Source organism: Uranotaenia lowii, chromosome 3 (genome assembly GCF_029784155.1).
Source record: "Uranotaenia lowii strain MFRU-FL chromosome 3, ASM2978415v1, whole genome shotgun sequence".
Classification (NCBI taxonomy): Eukaryota; Metazoa; Arthropoda; class Insecta; order Diptera; family Culicidae; genus Uranotaenia; species Uranotaenia lowii.
The window spans coordinates 238,993,346-239,012,613 of record NC_073693.1 but is presented as its reverse complement, the minus strand read 5'-3'; the positions used below and the strand labels follow the sequence as shown (position 1 = coordinate 239,012,613).

Below are 19,268 nucleotides of genomic sequence, written 5' to 3'. Positions count from 1 at the left end.
CCCTTTGCCTCTGTGGGAACGGACATGCGCGCTAAAATCTACTGGTCAATACTCCCCGCGCGGAGCTTCTCAAATAGCACTCTCAACGGAATGGATCCGTTTATACCAAATTTGTTTCGTGCAAATTTTGAAGAAGCAAATAAAAAAACCATTGCTGCGAAATGAACCGCATTTGGCAATTTTTGACCGACAGAATAGGAGAAGTTTCGGGGGGCATTTGCAACACGTCGTTTCCTCGCGAAGCTCAAGGTGATCTTTGCGGTGAACACGCACAGGTAATTTACCTATTTGGAGAAGACACTGGTTCATACATACGTTTCAATATCCAAGGCGGATGTTCATCGGTGGCATTTGAATCTCGTACTGAGAGGAAGCAGAACGAAACGACGATTTATGTTGTTATTTAATTTTTTAATTTAATATATGAGTAATAAAAAAGAGTAACGTAAATTTTAATTTACAAATAACGATAATAACGATTCGAATAGCAGTTTTTAATCGAAAAAGAAAAGATATGAGAGACATTTAAGCAAATTCATCTTTCAAAGATAGCTTCCAAAGAAATATTTCGAGTGACCGTTAGGGTGGTCCAAGAATAGGGTTATGTTCCAGATTCAGACCCTTAGGCACTATCCTGACAGCACTCGAGTTTGTATGGAAATATGACATTATTTGTTCTAGCAAAGCTACAAAATTGATATTTTTGGCTTTAACTTTTATACACGATTGTTCTACAAATTTGGTGTTCTTAATCTATACGAAATGTCACACATCTCCTTTGAAGATCGTCAGATGATACGAGTTCGACAAAAAAATTAATAAATGGTTGAGATGTTATGCTGCGAACAACGTCCAGGTAGTGCTTGGGGACATGAACCCATACAACAGCGAATAGAATATAAAATAAAGCATAGCCAGGCGGAGCCTCGAAAAAAAAAATGATATGCTTAATTTAACACAAGATGCAGGGCGAAACCAGATACAACGATGCAACGATAAAAGAAACACATGTAGCATTGTTGATACAAACTGACAGAAAGAAGCATTTCAGCCATTAAAATCTCAGCTTCAGACGAAGCGTTTGTCGGCAGATGACTATTAACGTGGTCAAAGGACCCTTGCACATTGCAGGTCCATAAAATTTAGTGGAAAACAATTATGAGCGTCTTGCCCTCCAGTTTGATGCATTTGATGTCTTAGACAAACTTTTACAACAACTAAAGGCGGTCATTCTGACTGGAAAAATTTTAGGGCGGTTAATAAGATTTCTAAGATCCGAAAATTATTCCCTAGCTGTGATAAGATAGAGGCCTATATTATTCTACAATATTGTAGAACATAATAATTTATTAAACATTACGAAGACATCTATCTTTTGATCTGATAGTTTTATGACAACTTGTTTTCTTGATGTTAGGGTTCTCCTATAAAAATCAGTTTTATCTTGATATTTTTTCATGGTGACATTTTATCAAAATCATTTGTCCAGCAATATTTTAGATAATTATAATGCGCATTTTTTGTTGATAACGGATTACCAAAATTTGTTTTTGTTTTGAAGGTATGAGGCAATACGTGTTGAAAAATGACTCTTTTAGAGCTTCAGTAGCTCCAAATGGAGCAAGTCGAAAATTTTATCGTTGATTGCATTTGGAAATTTTCGTTACAATCTTTACAATATCAAAAAACTGGAGATTCGTTTTTTTATTAATGCGTTTAACCGTTGTATGAATTTTACTAAAAATCGTCAAAATATATATACAAATAGAAAAAATAGAATAAATTTGTTTTTCAAGAATTTTGAAACTACTAGACCGATGGATGTGAAATTGGGCATGGAGTAGTTTTTTGAGTAAAGAATGATATCTGTAGGGTTTTGAGTCAGTCGCACTCAAGGGAAGGAGGGCTCTCATACAAAATAATCGTAATACGGGAAAAAGTGGTAAATTCAATCTATTGACTAGTGAATCTAATCAAATGTTGTAAAAATGCTTACATTTACATGTCCAGATAATTTTTAGTACACAAAGGCCTCTCTCGTGAAAGAAAAGGAGGGTTTCCATCCAGTATAAAGAAAACACCAGACAATCCTTATCAAGAAATAAACAGGGTGATTTGAATCAAATTACAAACATACAATATGCAATTATTTATAACAAAAAAATTTCTTATTTGAAGCATAACTCAAAAATGATTCTACTGAGATTTTTTTGAATTTCATTTTTGGATTCAGCGCCCGATTTTACATTAAAAATATTGGTCAGTCAATCAAGTTCACGATTCTTGTTAAATTTTGTAAACTAGTGTTTATATTTGGGTTTTTGTAGATCAGCTATTCTCACATTATAAAAATAGAAAGTTTCAAGCATGGATTATCATTAAAGTTCTCCCTTAAAAATAGTTTTATTTTTGAACGAAAGATTCAAATTCACTGGTTTTTCAATAATCCTAAAAATATCTTGAGCTCAAAAAATTCAACAACATTCTCAAAGTTTAATGATCACATAAATTTTTAACGTTAATTGGCGTATAAAATTGAACAACTTTCTATCGGAAACTGCACTTGAAAATATCGGGTTGGGCGGGTGTGTAATATCACATCCTACAAAACATACTTTCACAAAGTTTTAAATACCAACTCACGAAAAATCTAGAGAGAACGTGTACATGATTGATTTTCTGTGCACAAAATTTCCGGTAGAATTCGACTCTGCTCAAAGTTTTTTTTTAAATAACTTACTATCATGACTTCTCAAATCCATTACTACTTAAATTTATGATGCTTGATCAACAACATTATAAACGGAGAAATGTTGTAGAATGAAATAACAGGAAAAAATGAGCTCTCTGATTATATAAGATCATCCTAATACAAAATAGATCGGAACGAGCTCACCGAGGCAGCATAACAGTATAACAGGATTTTTTTTTGGCCGATCTGGTAGCGCTTAATATACCGAAAGCGAGTTTCAGTAACGCCATAACCAAATTTGAATAAAAACAGATACACTTCTTGAGAACTTGTTTTCAAATCTTTCTTTTTTCTTCACATGGTCCAATTTTCTATTTTTCAATTTTTCAAATAACGCTTCCATAGTCAAAAAAATCTATCGAGATAATTTTCACGAAGCTGTCATAAACACAACCGATACAGATACAGATACAGATTTCGATACATCTCTAGTCAAATATGAAGTTATTAACAAACAAAAAAAAGCTATTCGATAAAGTTCAGTTTTTGACTTTTCGCTGACTCAAACTCCATAGTGCGCCAATGGCGTAGAGGATCAAGAGCAATCAAGTCTTCTAAGCCAACGGTCATGAGATCGAATCCCGATCACGGCATGCATAGTACACTTTCTGTGGGTTGGGTGTTTTAGCATTTGTAAGATGCTAACCATCATATCCTTGAAAGATGTAGCTTAGTGTTAAGTTAATGGAATATCTTCGAGGAAACATCAAGTTTCATTGAGTTCCTTTATGCGTTTGTGTTCGTTTTATTTTAAAGGTTATAACTTAATAATCTGAAGAGATACTAAGTTGCGGTCTTCGGCAAAGTTGTTTAGCTACAAATTTTGATAATTTTCCACCAAAACGAAGATTTTTAGACCTTAGGGTTTGAAAATTCGAAAATGACACCAAATGGACGCAGCCTAACGGCGTTTTTCAAACATCGGTACGCATTATTTTAATAACTTATATCTAAACAAAAAAAAAAATCTATGTTTTCTATCAGTCAATTTGTATTCGGCCGATAGTTTGGTAACAAGAAGTTTAAACATACATACTACAGTGAAAAGGTAACATTGACGACCTGTCTTGCCGACTCCATGAACCAAAATTTAATACCTGAAATAAATTGCACGTCTCTTGGGGTGATTCATCACAATAAAACAGTGAACAAATTATATGCACGACCCCTTTTACCGTCCCCCGATTAGAAATTGGATACTTTAAATCAATTGCTCATCCCTCACGACTCCCACATACAAAGTCTCTATCTCAATCTGATGCATATTCTGGACGACCCCTTTTGCTGACACTTGATTCCAAATGGGATACCAAAAATCTATTTCTCTTCCTTCAAAACACCCACGTGAGAATTTCCAGCTGAATCTGATGCATAATCATGACAATATAGTGATAACAGCGAACAATCAATATATACGAACCCCGATCCAAAATTTGACCTCTGAACTCAATTGCCCCCCTCTAAAAACTCCCGTGTGTCTAAATTCATATCAATCTGAATCAAAATCGCGACAATATCACAAAAACTAATTCAAAAACTGATTCAAAACTAAACTCCTGATGCCAATTGCCCGTCCTTTCAAACGCACTTGTGTGAACCTACTTGGGTTTATAATTCTACTGAATCAAAGCAATCGAAAGATTCCCTTTAATTCAACCACGGCATAAGAGAAGTTCAGATATAGGAGATAGTAAGTTTCTACCAAAATACCGGTATCTGACTTTTCTTATACTGTGGTTGAATTAAAGGGAGTCTTTCGTTTGCTTTAATTCAGCAGAAATTGCTTTTTATATATAGGTAACAATAAAGTCGGTCATATACAGTCAATCGCAACATTGATCGTACACACATGGTTTACCAACTCTTTTCATTTATTTGGTGTGGAAAAATGGTTCAACATTTATTATTTTGATGTACATTAATTGTTTAAAGTTTTGGCTATTGATCTGATCGCGACGATTTAAAAAAAAATGTTTTGCTTATTTCATAATTCAAGAAGTTGATAAAAATCCCAAATGATGCATGATGCAAAATTGATCGTAAACCTTTTATTACACCTGAAATGTTTGATGTGTAAACAAGACCAATTTGGATAAGCGATTTTTTTTGTCAGTTAGTCATTTCAAAACCTAGCAACTACTTGGGCAGTGTTTGTTTTTGTTTATTTGCTGAATAACGAAGAGTTGTGATCAAAATGGCAAACAAGCGCAGAAAACGGATATTGCGACGCGATCGTTGATAGTAAGTATGTGTTGTCGAGGAAAATCATTGCGGGAAATAGCAGAAGCTGACGGGAGAACCCACTCTCCAGTGCAGTACCTACATCAACAAATAGTAGAAATACGAAGGAACCGTGAAAAATATCGCTGGAAGAGGACGAAAACGCATCTTAACTCCTACAGATGAACGGGTATTTGTGCAAACTTTGAAAAGGAAACCTAAAACAAGTATTCCGAATTTAGCCACTGAAGTCGCTGGGACCATCGAAAGACCTGTCAGCGCAGATACTGTCCGGAGGTCAGCGCACAAGAGCGGTTTGAGAGGTCGTGTAGCCCGCAAGAAGCCCTTTATCTTAAAGGTAAATATGAAAAAACGACTGGAGTTTGCTAAGGCTTAAATTAATAAGCCTGAAGAGTTCTGGAACAAAGTTATTTTTACCGACGAAACAAAAATAAACCTTTTCGGAACGAATGGACGGCAAATGGTGTGGAGAAATCCTGGAACGGAGCTCCAGCCCAAGAATTTGTTGGTTCAAACTGTAGAACACGTTGGCGGCAACCAAATGTTGTGGGGTTCAATGTCGGCCTCTGGACCTGGAACCATGGAATTCATTGACTAACAATGGACTAGATGGGTTATTTGAACATCCTCAAGCGTAACCTGCAGTTTTCCGTGGATAAATTGGGTCTACCTCGTGATTACTACTTCCAACAAGATAACGACCCCAAATATTACGCTATTGTCGTACGGGAGTGGTTGCTGTATAATACCCATAAACAACTCAAAACGCCTCCGCAGTCTCCCGATCTGAACTCGATAGAACACCTATGCTGAGAGGTCAAGAATCGCCTGAAAAATAAAAATCCTAGGAACAAGGCAGAACTCAGAACGGCGATTAAGGAGATCTGGGAGAACATTCCTTCTAGTGCGACCAAAAACCTCGTTGATTCGATGCCACGACGCTTACAAGTAGTGCTAGATGCCAAAGGCGGTCATACCAAATTTTGTTGTTTTTTTTTTATCTTTGTTACTTTCTATGAATTGATTTATATTGGAATTTTGAGAAAAAGTAGTACTGTACGATCAATTTTGCCACGTCGGAAATGGTGATTTTTTGTTGTTTTTTTTTTTAACTATGAAGTGAAAATGTAAACAATTTGTATTTTTAAAAAGGAGGTATTTTTTATTGGATTAAAGTAGTTTTTACTTATTTACTGTTTAACCCTGAAAAACTCAAAACTTTCTAACGGGTGTACGACACGATCAATTTTGCGATTGACTGTAGGTCAATAAAGGGTCAAATGACATTTTTTTAAAACTACTAATGGCTATAACTCCAATTATAATTGTTTTTTCGCAATTTTTTTCTACATAACTATTTTTATTTTCAAAATGCTCGTATTTTTCCATTATAATAACTTTCTCAAAGTTTGTAGATTTCGAAAAACGTATGTGGTATATCTATTTATACCGCTGGGGGTCAAATGACCCCTAACACTTTTCCGTGAAAACTCTCTTATTTCTAAACCGATTTTCACATAATTCATAGTTTTAAGAAAGCTTGTAACGTGACTCAAATATGATTCTCAGACATGATTCAAATGGCAAAGTAATTCCAGTTACAGTAGAAATTTTTGAAAAGTGAATTGGAAAGTTGACGTAATTTGTGACATTTTGCGCCTTTAGATTAACAAAACACGAAACACAGAATTGTGAATGTAATGTAATACATCACTAGATGTAATTAAATCACCAGAACCGGTATGAAATGGCCTTTCTTGTGCATACAGTTTTATTGCCTAAATCTTGCGTTAACATACTCAAAATCCAGCGCAATGACGAATAGCCGCAAAAATACAGATCGCCTTTGAATAGTCGTCAAAAAATCTGTACATCGTGTTTTATAAATCTAAAGATGCCAAAACGTCACAAATTACGTCTACTTTTCAATTCAAAATTTTCTACTGTGACTGGAACAGCTTTGGCAGTTGATTCGTTAAAATTTTTTGTCTTAAGATGATCTCTAGAAATAAAAAAAATAAATTTCTAAATGTGCAACATATAACTTCTAACATCAGCTTTCTCAGGCACTAAGTAAGTGATTTACAGCCTTTTTCCTAAAGCAAGCTAAAAAAAATCTTTGACTTTTAAATAAATTATTGTAGCTGAATTATTTCTGAGAATCATATTACAGTCACGTTACAAGCTTGGCTCGAACTTGCCTCCCACGACCTCAATAGAATATTAATTTATTTATGTTAATGTCCTTACAGACATATCTTAAACTAAACACAACTTATGTTCTAAGACTACGAATAATATTTTTAAATACATCTTTGGGCTGATTCAAATTAAAAACGTTTGACACTTCGTTAAAACATGACAACAATTATACAAAGGATGGTTTTGTGCAAAAACGGTGCGGCTAAGTGGTATCCACAAAAAAATCTGTTGTCGAAGTCGTCTCGTTGGTGTGTGAATTTGATGTTTTGTACCAGTTGTGGGCAGTCTATGTTATTCATTAACAGGTTAAAGACAAACATTTTTTGAATGTATGTCCGTCTGCAATGAAGGGTTTCGAGGGATAATAAAGTGCATCGTTCTCCGTACGGTGGAAGTCTAACGGCATAATTCCATGGCAGTCGTTGGAGTGCATATCTTAAGAACTTCTTCAATCTTAGATTTGTACTTCCTGATAAGGTGTCCAGACTATCACGGTATATTCCAATACACTACGAACCAAGGCACAGAAAATCGCTTTGAGGCAGTATATATCTTCATATCATTCATATTTGATACTATATAAGAAAGTTTGGAGTATTTTCAAAAGTACGAGAACTTGATTGTCACCCTGTTAAGATTCATAGATGACCATTGTTTTATTTGGAAACTAAAGAATTCCTAAGAGTTGACTGTAATATCTGTGAAGCACACATAGTTAAGTTAGTAGTATAATTAAGTAGAAGTATATTAAAAGCAGAAAATTTAGCATGGAGTAATCGTTCTCTTAGGCTATAAGACTTCCTACTACCGATTTTAACACCTCCCAAAGCAGTGCCTTTTTTCAACATTTTCCCCAAACATCTCAATCCGTGCCTAAGCTGTGGGTAACCAGCAAACGGTCCGAGGCTCAATGTCAGGGATAATTACTAGTTTCTGTCTGCACCTGAGCTAGAATCGTGAGCTCTCCTCATATACATACATCTCTAGATTTACGGATCTACTACCCCTCCTAATGGCTAGAACTGGGCTTTACAAATTCCACAGTATACTTAACTGCTTTTGCTGAGGCTGCTGGTCGACTCGAGGCTCTCCTCTCATCACAAAGCCAGATCAGATTTGAATGATGTGCCTCTATGATTTCCAGCTCACGCGGCTCAGTTAGCGCAACAACAATACCAACAACGACAGAAAAAAAACTTATCAGAAAAACTACAATATAAACCTACGAATGTGTCGACGATTCATTTGCGCTGGTGGAAATTTCATGACCTTGGCGGCCATGACGGTGAAAGAGCAAAAAGTAGTGGAAGGTGCTTTGAGCTTTTTTTTTCGCAACGTGGCATTCGGTAGGCACTAATTGTGCCCAACTGTAATTTGGCAATCGTTGAGGGGTGTATATCAGCGATTTTTTTCTGGATCAACACGCATCACAACGATTAGTTATTTCGAGCTGTTCCGGTACATTCTGCGAGCTGTCAGGGCTAATTATTTATCGTTGTATCCGGTATTGCGAACAATTTCACTTCCAGGGCAATGACATACAACACTTATTAAAGTATGTAATCGAAAAACTGAACAACAGTAACCTGATGCTATGTGCTCTTTTATACTAGTATTAGAAGAATTAAATTCAAATAAATTAAAAGTTTATTTTATATAAAAAAGAAATCTTTGGATTACCTGTTTATGAGTTTATTCTTATGAGATTAATAATCATCCTGAAATTATAGCTCCAATATATTTTCAAGCATCATTCGTGGAGAATTTTTCTTCGCCTACTAACGTGAGATTCATTAGTGCGAAAAGTAAATTTCCTAAAAAAGCAGTTGAAATTTCGTTTCTCAAAATCCTAAAATTAGGCAATTTATTGTGCAAACTCTTCTTGGGGCATTATGGGCACCATTATAAAACCTACAAGGAGTACAAAAGACTAAAGATTACTATTTTTAATAACATAAAAGCTTTCGAAAATTTAATTTTTGATCCCTATGAGGTAAAAGGCGCTTATATGTATGTGTACAAAACAAACCACCACGATTTCAACGTGCTTTATCGATTTCAGTGATTTTGGAAGATGAGCAATTCTGTTTTCAAGCTAGTGTAGGATTTAGAGGAATGTATTTTACCATCGGGTTATTTCCGAGCGTTTCAATACATTTAGATACGTATATGATCTCCCGCAACGAATTAAAAAGAAGATTGAGTTTACAAACAAACAAGCAAAAATATGTTATCAAGTTTCAAAAATATTTTTCCTGACTTTTTACATGATCTGAAAACCTTAAAGCCTGGCAATCACTTGATGTGTTCATCCTAGTTCTTTCTCACTCTCTTTAGACGAGATCTAAATTGGAAGCAAACCTTCGATTTCGTCCTGTATTTTGAACAGCTGAAAATCCCGGAACGTTTTCAGGACAGCAAAACAACTCAGGAAAACACGTTCGCAACGTTTTTCTTTTGTGGCTTGAAGGGAATTTTGAATGGCGCCTGTGAGCTCGAGGCGATTTCCTCCTGAGATTTGGAGGACACAACTGAAATTATTTCCCTTTCTTTCCCCTTATTCTCAAGCATCTCCATGTTTGTAAAAAATAACTTAAAAAATGCTCATCAGTTATTAGCGTCGCACCCGGAACGTTTTGCACACTCTCTAAGGCCTCGGCTAGAACTATCATTCTCGGCAAAAAACCTCTATGTTGCGAATTTTATAAATTTACTTAAATTTCTAAATTTCTAAAAAAGTAATTTACATTTTTCGTTTATCAAAAAACGAAAAGTACTCAGTTTAGTCTCAGTCTCAGTCAGTTTAGTTTCAGTCTTCATATCCTCATACCCTCTGAGGCCTTGGCTAGAATTATCATCTTCGGAAAAAAAATCCTCTATGTTGCGGGTTTCCCAGGGCGTCCTCTTGGTCTTATTTATTCCAATTTGAAATCTGCAGGAATCCGATCAATGGGAAGACTGAGGTTCGTTTCCGTTTCACGACTTTATTACTTTATTTGATCATGTTAAACAAGGCCGTGCGACCGAGGGGGGGGGGGTGGGGGGGGGGGGGGGTTAATTTTCCAGTCAAATTTTCAGTTCAAGAAATGAATTTACCGTAGTAACGTAAAATTACGTGATGCCAAAAGGTGTTTGAGAATAAGTGTTAACAAACTTGTCAGAAAATTGGCTCGTCTCTGGCGGTATTCAGTCCCAAATCACTCTAGTCCTAAATCATTTCATTCTACGACACCATATGACGTTCACGAATTGAAACTTATTTTAAATTGTCAATTTCGATTTGCAAATTAAAAAAACTCTTGTATTGAAACTAAAATCTCGACACACAAAATGTATCTCGTCTTTAAAAATGTTTTAATTACTAACGACTTTTATGATAATAAAAAGTTGTTTATATCATTACAAATTTTATGCAGATCAGAAATATTCTTTAAGAAACCAATTTTAACCTCATTTTGTCTTTCTTGTTCTTGAACTCCACATTCAAAAGGGTTTTAATAAATTACATAAGGCCTCAAAATTGGCCTGAGGTGCAAAGATTTAAGAGCTAATTTTGATGATTTTGGTGCCCTGAAAGTTCTGATTATATTCAAAAGTTATTTAAAAAAAAGTTTTCAATTTTCTGACAAAACTTAAAAATATTACTGCAAGACCCCTAGTAATTTTGGAATCTATGTAAAAATTTATAAATTTTTTCTATTTGTTTACTTTTCTTAATTTGCAAAACAATTGATTTTAAACGATTTGTTTTTAAAGTATTAACTGAATTGAAAATAAGATATATTAAACTGCAAAAATCAAATCGTCTTGCTGACTTCAACAAATTTGTTATATGAAATAAAATCTTTTTCAAATTACAATTTTTTTCTAAGTTTTGGAAAACTGTGGAATTTAACCTTTTCAGATCATGCAGCATCATCATTAAAATATTATTCTTAAATTGAATAACTAATAATATACAATTTTATAATCATTTTTTTTTCAAGTACATTTGTATACATATTTTAATTTTTTGTTTGAGTTTAATCTCGTTATGTTTGTCAATTTAATTTAGCGACGTTATCGTCGAAAGTTATATTCTTTTGAAAGAACACTTCTAGGTTATGACTATGACAATGAAAATGAACGAGTAGAATTTCATTAGAAGCATTTCCATCACATGTCATCAATTAGTTCCTCATGAAACGAATTTTCATTTTCATAATTTTGAAATGTTCTATCTAAAACAACATAATTTTTACCGATAAGATCAACAAATTGAATTTACATTTTTTTACTTTTTAAATAAATTTACGGAATTTTGAAGTAAAAAAAATGAGATGAAATAGATATTTTCAACAAGTTTGCCTTGGTTTTTCGACTCTGAATTTTCGTGTTTTGCAAACATAATCTTCTTGGAAGCCAATAAATCTAGATTTTTAACATGATAAATTTGGTTTACCTTACCCAAATATTTTAATTGACGGCAACAAAATATTCAGAGCTTGAAATTTTAAACTTTAACCGCGCTTGAAAATTTATAATCGTTTTATAGTTTTGGAATCTATTATGACTTTATAAAAAATCTACTTTTAATAGCCTTTCTTTCTGATAACTGGCACTCTTGGAATAAAATTGATTTTTTTTAATCAAATTTAACTCAATCATCTTCTATGCATATGTTTTTAAAAAATCACTTAAGTTCAAAATGGGTTTTTTTCCTTATAGAAAAATTCATATTTGAAATCGTTATTCAACGTTATTTCAAATTTAAGATAAAATAAAGGAATTTTCCGATCAACCCTTCAATTGAAAATGGAGAATAGAAATGTAAATTAACATGATTATTTTGCTTAGCAAATTTTGCAAATCTTGGTTGATTTCTGACATGATCCGAAATTTATTTTAGGATTCGGATTTAATTTCTTTTTAAATCTGGTGACATATTTTATGTATTCTATTTATTTGCACTGATTCTTATGTCCAAAAATTTAAATTCCAGATTTATTCGAAATTTGTTTGTTCCATTTCATTTCGAATTATTCCTTGATAACGTAGAGGAAATAACATTGATTCTGATTTATTTTGAATCGTAACAGTAAAGTTTTTTTTTGGAGATTGTGTGATGGTCATAACTAAGAAAACGTGTGTGTATTGTGTATTTTTGGTAGTGCAATTATTTCCAGCTGAATTTGACTTTCGAACCCCCCCCCCCCCCACCCTCCTCCCCCCTTATGGACGAGTCCTTCGCACGGCCTGTGTTTCAAGAAGTACTGTTAACATTATACCTGATATTTGGTGTCCTACTGGTTTATTTATGCTCTAAATCCTAACTCCTACAAAATATGACATATGACAATATGACATATTTTTGGCAAAGTTTAGAAAGATTTTTGTCATGTCATTTCCAAATTTTTGTCATAGTTTTTTCATAATTTTGTCATATTTTTATTATTATTTGATCATATTTTTTTCACTTTTGTCATATTATTAATTATTTTTCTTTTTTAATTTTGTTATATATTTCGTTATATTTTTGTCATTTTACTTTCATATTGGTCATGATTTTGAGATCAGCATTTTGTCATATTTGTATCCCATTTTTATAGTTTTACCATAATATTTACGGAGCTGTCAAACTTGAAAAAGTTCAAAGTTTGACAGCTCCGTAAGCTCCCAGCAAAATATTATTATTTTATTTTCCTATTTTCTCGAAAACCAAATATTTTTCAGGTGATTTTGTACGATCAAAATGAGAATCTCCAAACGTACTTTTGACTTCGACGATAAATCCATTTGTTTACGTTTCGCCCTTTTCAAAATTCACTACCGATGTGTCATAATTTCGTCAGTTTAATGCAAAAATTTTGTCACATTTTTACCACATTTTAAAAACAATTGTCAATTTTTTTTTACAGTTTTGTCATATTTTTGTCATTTTATTGAAAAATGTTGGTTATAATTATGTCATATTTGATTTTTTTTATGGCTTTGTCAGATTTCTATCTTTTAATGTCAAATTTTGGTCATAATTTCATCATATTTGTCAAAATTTTGTCATATATTTATTACATTTGTCATAGTTTTGTGATATATTAGATTTTTTCAAATCTTTTTCATATTATTGTCTAATTTTCTAATATTTGTCATTTTTTTGGCATAATTTTACACATTTTTTCGTTACGTTACTCCTATTTTTTTTTTTAAGTACTGTCATTTGTCATATTTTTCTTTTTTGTATTTTTCCCATAGTTCTTTCAGATTTTTGTCATTTGTTCGTCAAATCAAGTTAACGACAATAGATAGATAAAGGTTAGAGCAAAAAAAAATCCTCAAAAATTGTCAAAAGCGATTTTAAAAATAAAATTATTAGATGAAATTTTTTCAGCAATTTGAATGTGCCGTCAGTTTTGACCGGAGCTGATTATGTGGACTATTGTTTAGCACTGATTGTTTATACACATGTTTTTATTTTTCAAACATTTATCATCAAAAAAGTTGAAATCAATGCAAATCAACGAAAGTTACTGATTTTTTTTAAATAAGTAAAAATAATTCCGAAGGTTTTATTTAGAGGTGTAGAGAATTCATGAAGTTTGTTTTTTCCCTTTCCACCCTTCTAAAGAAGTATGTCTTTTTAGAGAAGTAAGGCCTAACACAGCTGGAAAACAGCCATGTAAATTAAGCACCGTTTTCATGAAAAATATTTGGACTATCGCTTTTCACACCATAGTACATAAAATATTGGTCTATTTCAGAGTAGGTCTAATGTAAGAAAAATATTTAATTTTAGTTTAACTTCGTCGAAGTTTACGTATAGCTGATTGTTGTTATGTTTTTTTCTGCAGTGCACATAGGGAAAGTATGGTAAGACGGACACAGCGGGTAAAACAAACACTTTCGGTATTTCGGAAATCACAATGTTTGGCACAAATCTAATGATGGAAAATCATGGACGAGAACGGCTTTTCCGGGAAGCTGATCAGACTGATCAAGGCGACGATGGATGGAACGCAGTGCTGTGTGCGGATTTCGGGTGAATTGTCGAGTTCATTCGAGGGAGGGGGCGCGCAGGGGGCTTCGACAAGGTGATGGTCTATCCTGCATGATGTTCACAGTGCCGCTAGAAGGTGTTATTCGACGAGCGGTGGGCGAAATGCGGGGCACGATTTTCAACAGATCCAGTCAACTTATCTGCTTTGCCGATGACATTGATATAGTCGGCAGATCATCTGTAAGGGATGAATAACACGAGAGTGTTAAAATCCTAGCAAAACAAACAAAAAAGGCAGATCATCTGCGGCGGGGGAGGAGATCTACCGCAAACTGAAACGCGAAGCAGGAAGGATTGGGTTGATGATTAATACGTCCAAGGCGAAGTACATGCTGGCCTGCGGATCCGAAACCGACCGAACCCGCTTGTCCAGTAATAACAAGGTCACGATCGACGGCGACGAGCTGGAGATAGTCGAAGACTTTGTCTATCTCGGCTCACTGGTGACCGCAGACAATGACACCAGCCGTGAGATCCGGAGGCGAATTATCAGCGGAAGTCGTGCCTACTATGGACTCCACAAACAACTGCGGTCGAGAAGACTTAGCCCTCGCACGAAGTGTAACCTGTATACGACGCTCATTAGACTGGTTGTTCTCTACGGGCACGAGACATGGATATTGCTCGAGGAGGACCTGCGTACACTCGGAGTATTCGAGCGACGGGTGTTAAGAACCATCTTTGGCGGCGTACAGGAGGACGAAGTGTGGAGGCGAAGGATGAACCACGAGCTCGCGCGACTCTACGGCGAACCCAGTATCCAGAAGGTGGTGAAGGCTGGCCGGATACGCTGGGTGGGACATGTTGCGAGAATGCCGGACGACTGTCCTGCAAAACAGGTGTTCGCTACGAATCCGGTAGGAACAAGACGAGCGGAGGCGCAACGAGCGAGGTGGTTAGATCAAGTGGAGCGTGATCTGGCGAACGTGGGGTGCCCGAGAAATTTGAGAACGGTTGCTATGAACCGAGTGAATTTTAGGAATTATGTTCGTCAAGTTATGTCGTGAGACGGAATACTATGAAAATAAAAATAATAAATATCTAATGATGGGAATATGTTGGCCTAAGTGTATCAACACTTTTGAGATCCTTTGTTTATTTATACCAAGCAAGGTCTCATAATAGTAAACAAAACAAACAAAAACGTTGAGGATCCCCCATATGATGTAGTTTCATTTACTCAGAAAAAAGTTCAGAACTCGCTATAGTGGGTTCCATTTTGGTTTAAAAACGTTCCCAAATATTAAACTCACAAAAATATGTACTTTTACAAAAAAAAAATCCATACAAAATGTACCTTTTCAAAGCAGTGTCCGTTTTACTCGATCATTAAAAAAAAACTTTTCCCTACATATGTATCTCACTTAAGTTTGGACAGGTAGACGAAAGATTTGAACTTCTGAAAATTTCATATAAGGAAGAATTTCATATCCGTTAAACTGTGGCGTCAAATTTGTTGGGATTGTGAGACTAAATATTTCCACTCTGCATTAGTTTGTGGAACAAGTATAAAATTTCATTTTATATAATGGTCTGCATAAATACTGTTAATGTGCTTTTGAGGTGCATTACTAAATTCATTCGTTTTTTGATTTTTTTTTACGAAGATTGAATTCTATCTAAATGTGGTGAAAATATTGATTACATATGGCTTCTTATCAAACAGAAAATTTAGTTTGAAAAGTACACAAGTGATTCTGTAAATCTTATCTAGAGTAATAGAGTAATAAAGTTAGGGTAAATAATAAACTTAATACTAAAGTTGAAATTCAAGGTGAAATGTGAGGATTTAAAAGATAGTCACAGAATTAAGAATTAGTCAAAATAGTAATATAAAGATACAAAAATTTTAAAACTAACAGCAGTCAAATAAGCTAGCTGTCAATAACATCTGGAAATGTTTACAAAACATTTAGAACAGTAAAATTTCTCATACTAGGGGTGCTGTTAGGATCTGAGACAAATCTATTCATCGAACTTATCCAGATCATTGGAAATGTGACGTGTGCCTGACAGATGTCCCTCTGTGTGTTTTTTTTTTGCTCTCGCGATGCAGCACCAGATCTTCCCCATTCAATCTGTCAGAGGGCTGTCGAATTTCCATGATGGTGTTGCGCGCGGACTGACGTCAATAACCAAACCATCCAAAACAACAACGACGACAACGACCCAATGACTACGACGACGACGACTTCGACGACAGCAATTTAGCGCGCGCCAATCCAAAGGTAATCATCATCAGCCGCCCGGAGCCGAGAGGGACGTAGAAATAACAGAGAAGATACTTAGTTCAGAGAAAAAAAAGTTCAGCAACGTACCCAATCCCAATGAACAGTGGGGTGCTCTCAATGTAGGTATCCGAGCTCAATGGGCCCCCCTTAGAACTAATTGGGGAGTACGAGAGAGAGAGAATGAGCAAACTAAACGTGAACGCAATTCCTACTAACACCCAATTGAGTCAGACGAATGGGGCGCGACGATTGAATCGTGGGGGTTGAATCGTGAGTCGGAGGGGAGCCTCAAGTAAGTGACTGTTTTTGTTTATTATGGTTTTCACGATGAACGCGTGGCGGCCAACAGATACACACAAAACCAGGGGGATGAATCTACCCTATAGCGGCGAATGTTATGAAAAATGACGGGAGTTCAACAGTTTGGTGTTTTCGCGCTGCCCGAGAAATCGAAGAGCAAGGTGAAGGTGAGCTGAGCTTTGGAACCTTGTGTGCTCAGCTGATGGGGGAAATGTGTTGCCAGATCGGATCAGCATGTTGAGCATGACACATTTAACAATGTGGGAAAATGATACCAGCATCTATATAAGAAATAAAGAAAAGTTAATATTATTGGTTAAACCATGCGAAAAGAATTTAGCTTCTCTCAAATTATATCTATAGGATGTCCTATCATGTCTGAGTTATACAACCCCGCTCATTCCGGATGACGCTTAAACAGCTGATTTCGGCATGAGAAGCATTTTTTGCACATATTGTGTACTTTCCCCAACATTTTGCTGAGTCGGTTGACGAAAATGGGAGAAGAACGCACTGGAGCGGTCTAAAATGCGATTTGGAAGTATGAAGAGAAAACCAGCTTTGTGGACAAAAAATCTGGGCGGAAACCAGGTTCGGTGGACAAAATATTGGACCGGAAAATAAATTTTACCTTTGATTGAATTTAATCTAAATGTTTCAAACTTTTGTCTCTAAGTTTATTAAAAACCCGATTTAATACATTTGACAGTGGATTGTAGCCTTTTTACAGCCTGTAAATTATATTTGGGTACATATAAAACAAAATGAATTATGAATTATGATTAATGAATTTCATACGCAATAAATCCAAAATTAATTTAGGAAATAAAGATTCAAAGTTTTTATTAGGATAAAAGTATTTTTATATAATCATAAATTTCATATAAATAACCTTATTTGCAACTAATTGGAGATTTTTGAATAACTAGATTCTGGAATATCATGTATGATTCCGTTTCTATGACATTATAATCTAACTCAATTTACTCCTTTTGGAGTTACAGCATATGATATCTTCAAAATGGAAGGGGTATAAAAATTAAGAATACAATTTAAAAAAAGATACCTGACCATGTATTTCAAATAATTCAACCTCTGAAGTAGAGGAAACAAATACATAGATAAAATTATTGGATAAAATTTCAATTGCTAGAGTAAAATACGATACCAAAATGTAGAAAATCTGTAGATTAAATTTTGAAAATTAATAATATTGAAAATTTTGAAAGCGTAGTATTTTTAATTTTGTTATTTTGAGATTTTTATTCTGTTTTGTTGATTTTGTCTATTTCGTTAATTTTGTTAATTTGGTCATTTTTTCCATTTTGTCAATAATGTCAATTTTATCAATTTTCATGATTTTGTCAGCATTGTTAGTTAGTAAATTTTGTCAATTTAACCAATTTTCTAGATTTTGTCGATTTTAACAATTTTCATGATTTTGTCAACTTTTTCAAATTTGAAAATTCAGTCAATATTTTCAAATTTGTCAATCTTGTCAATTTTGTCAGCTTTGTCAATTAAGTGCATTTTGTCGATTTTGTCATTGTCAATTTGGCCAATTTTCTCAATTTTGTCAATTTTCTTCGATTTTGTCAAGTTTGTCAATTTTGTCAATTTGTCAATCTTGTCAATTTTGTCAATTTGGTCAATTGGGTCAATTTTGTAAATTTCGCCAGTCAATTTTGTCAATTTTTTAAATAAAGTGAATTTTGTCGATTTTGTCTTGGTCAATTTTGTGAATTTTGACAATTTGGTCGTTTTGGTCAATTTTGTCAATTTTGTCGATTTTTGTCAGTTTTATAAATCTTGTCAATTTTGTCAATTCAGTGAATTTTGTCGATTTTTTCATCGTCAATTTTGTCAACTCTGCCAATTTTCTTGATTTTTTCAATTTTATAAATATTATCAATTGTTATGATTTTTTCAGCTAAGTGAATTTTGTCAAATCAATGAATTAAGCCAAGTTTGTCAATTTGGTCAATTTTGTCAATTTTGTCAATTTTGTCGATTTTTGTCAGTTTTATCAATCTTGTCAATTTTGTCAATTTAGTGAATTTTTTCGATTTTGTCATCGTTAATTTAGTCATTTTTTTTCAATTTTGTCAGTTTTATCAATCTTGTCAATTTTGTCAATTTAGTGAATTTCGTCGATTTTGTCATCTCTTTTGTCAATTTTGTTAATTTTTTCAATTTTGTCAATTTGGCAATTTTGTCAATTTTGTCAATTTTGTCAATTTTGTCAATTTTTTCAATTTTGTCAATCTTGTCAATTCAGTGAATTTTATTGAGATCGCAGCAAGCCGTGCTCAAGAACGGGTGTGTTTTTTTTTCGCCGTCGCGTTTCTCCCGTTTGTTTTTTCGCGAATGAAAAATTACTGTTAATTTCAACTATTCCGGAGCTTCTGTTGCGATCGATATATTTTAAAGTTTAGAAAATATATGCAATTGATATTTCTGGGAGGACTTCGAGAGTTTCGGTGTCAGTTGAGTCAGTGAAAGTTTCTGT

The 19,268-nt window shown here is 34.2% G+C and overlaps 1 protein-coding gene across 2 annotated transcripts in view; it reads right to left on the bottom strand.

Moving 5' to 3' along the window:
* Window positions 1-19,268, bottom strand: part of LOC129751466 (nuclear protein localization protein 4 homolog) — an 88,392-nt gene that overhangs the window by 1,766 nt on the left and 67,358 nt on the right. The window lies entirely within an intron of this gene.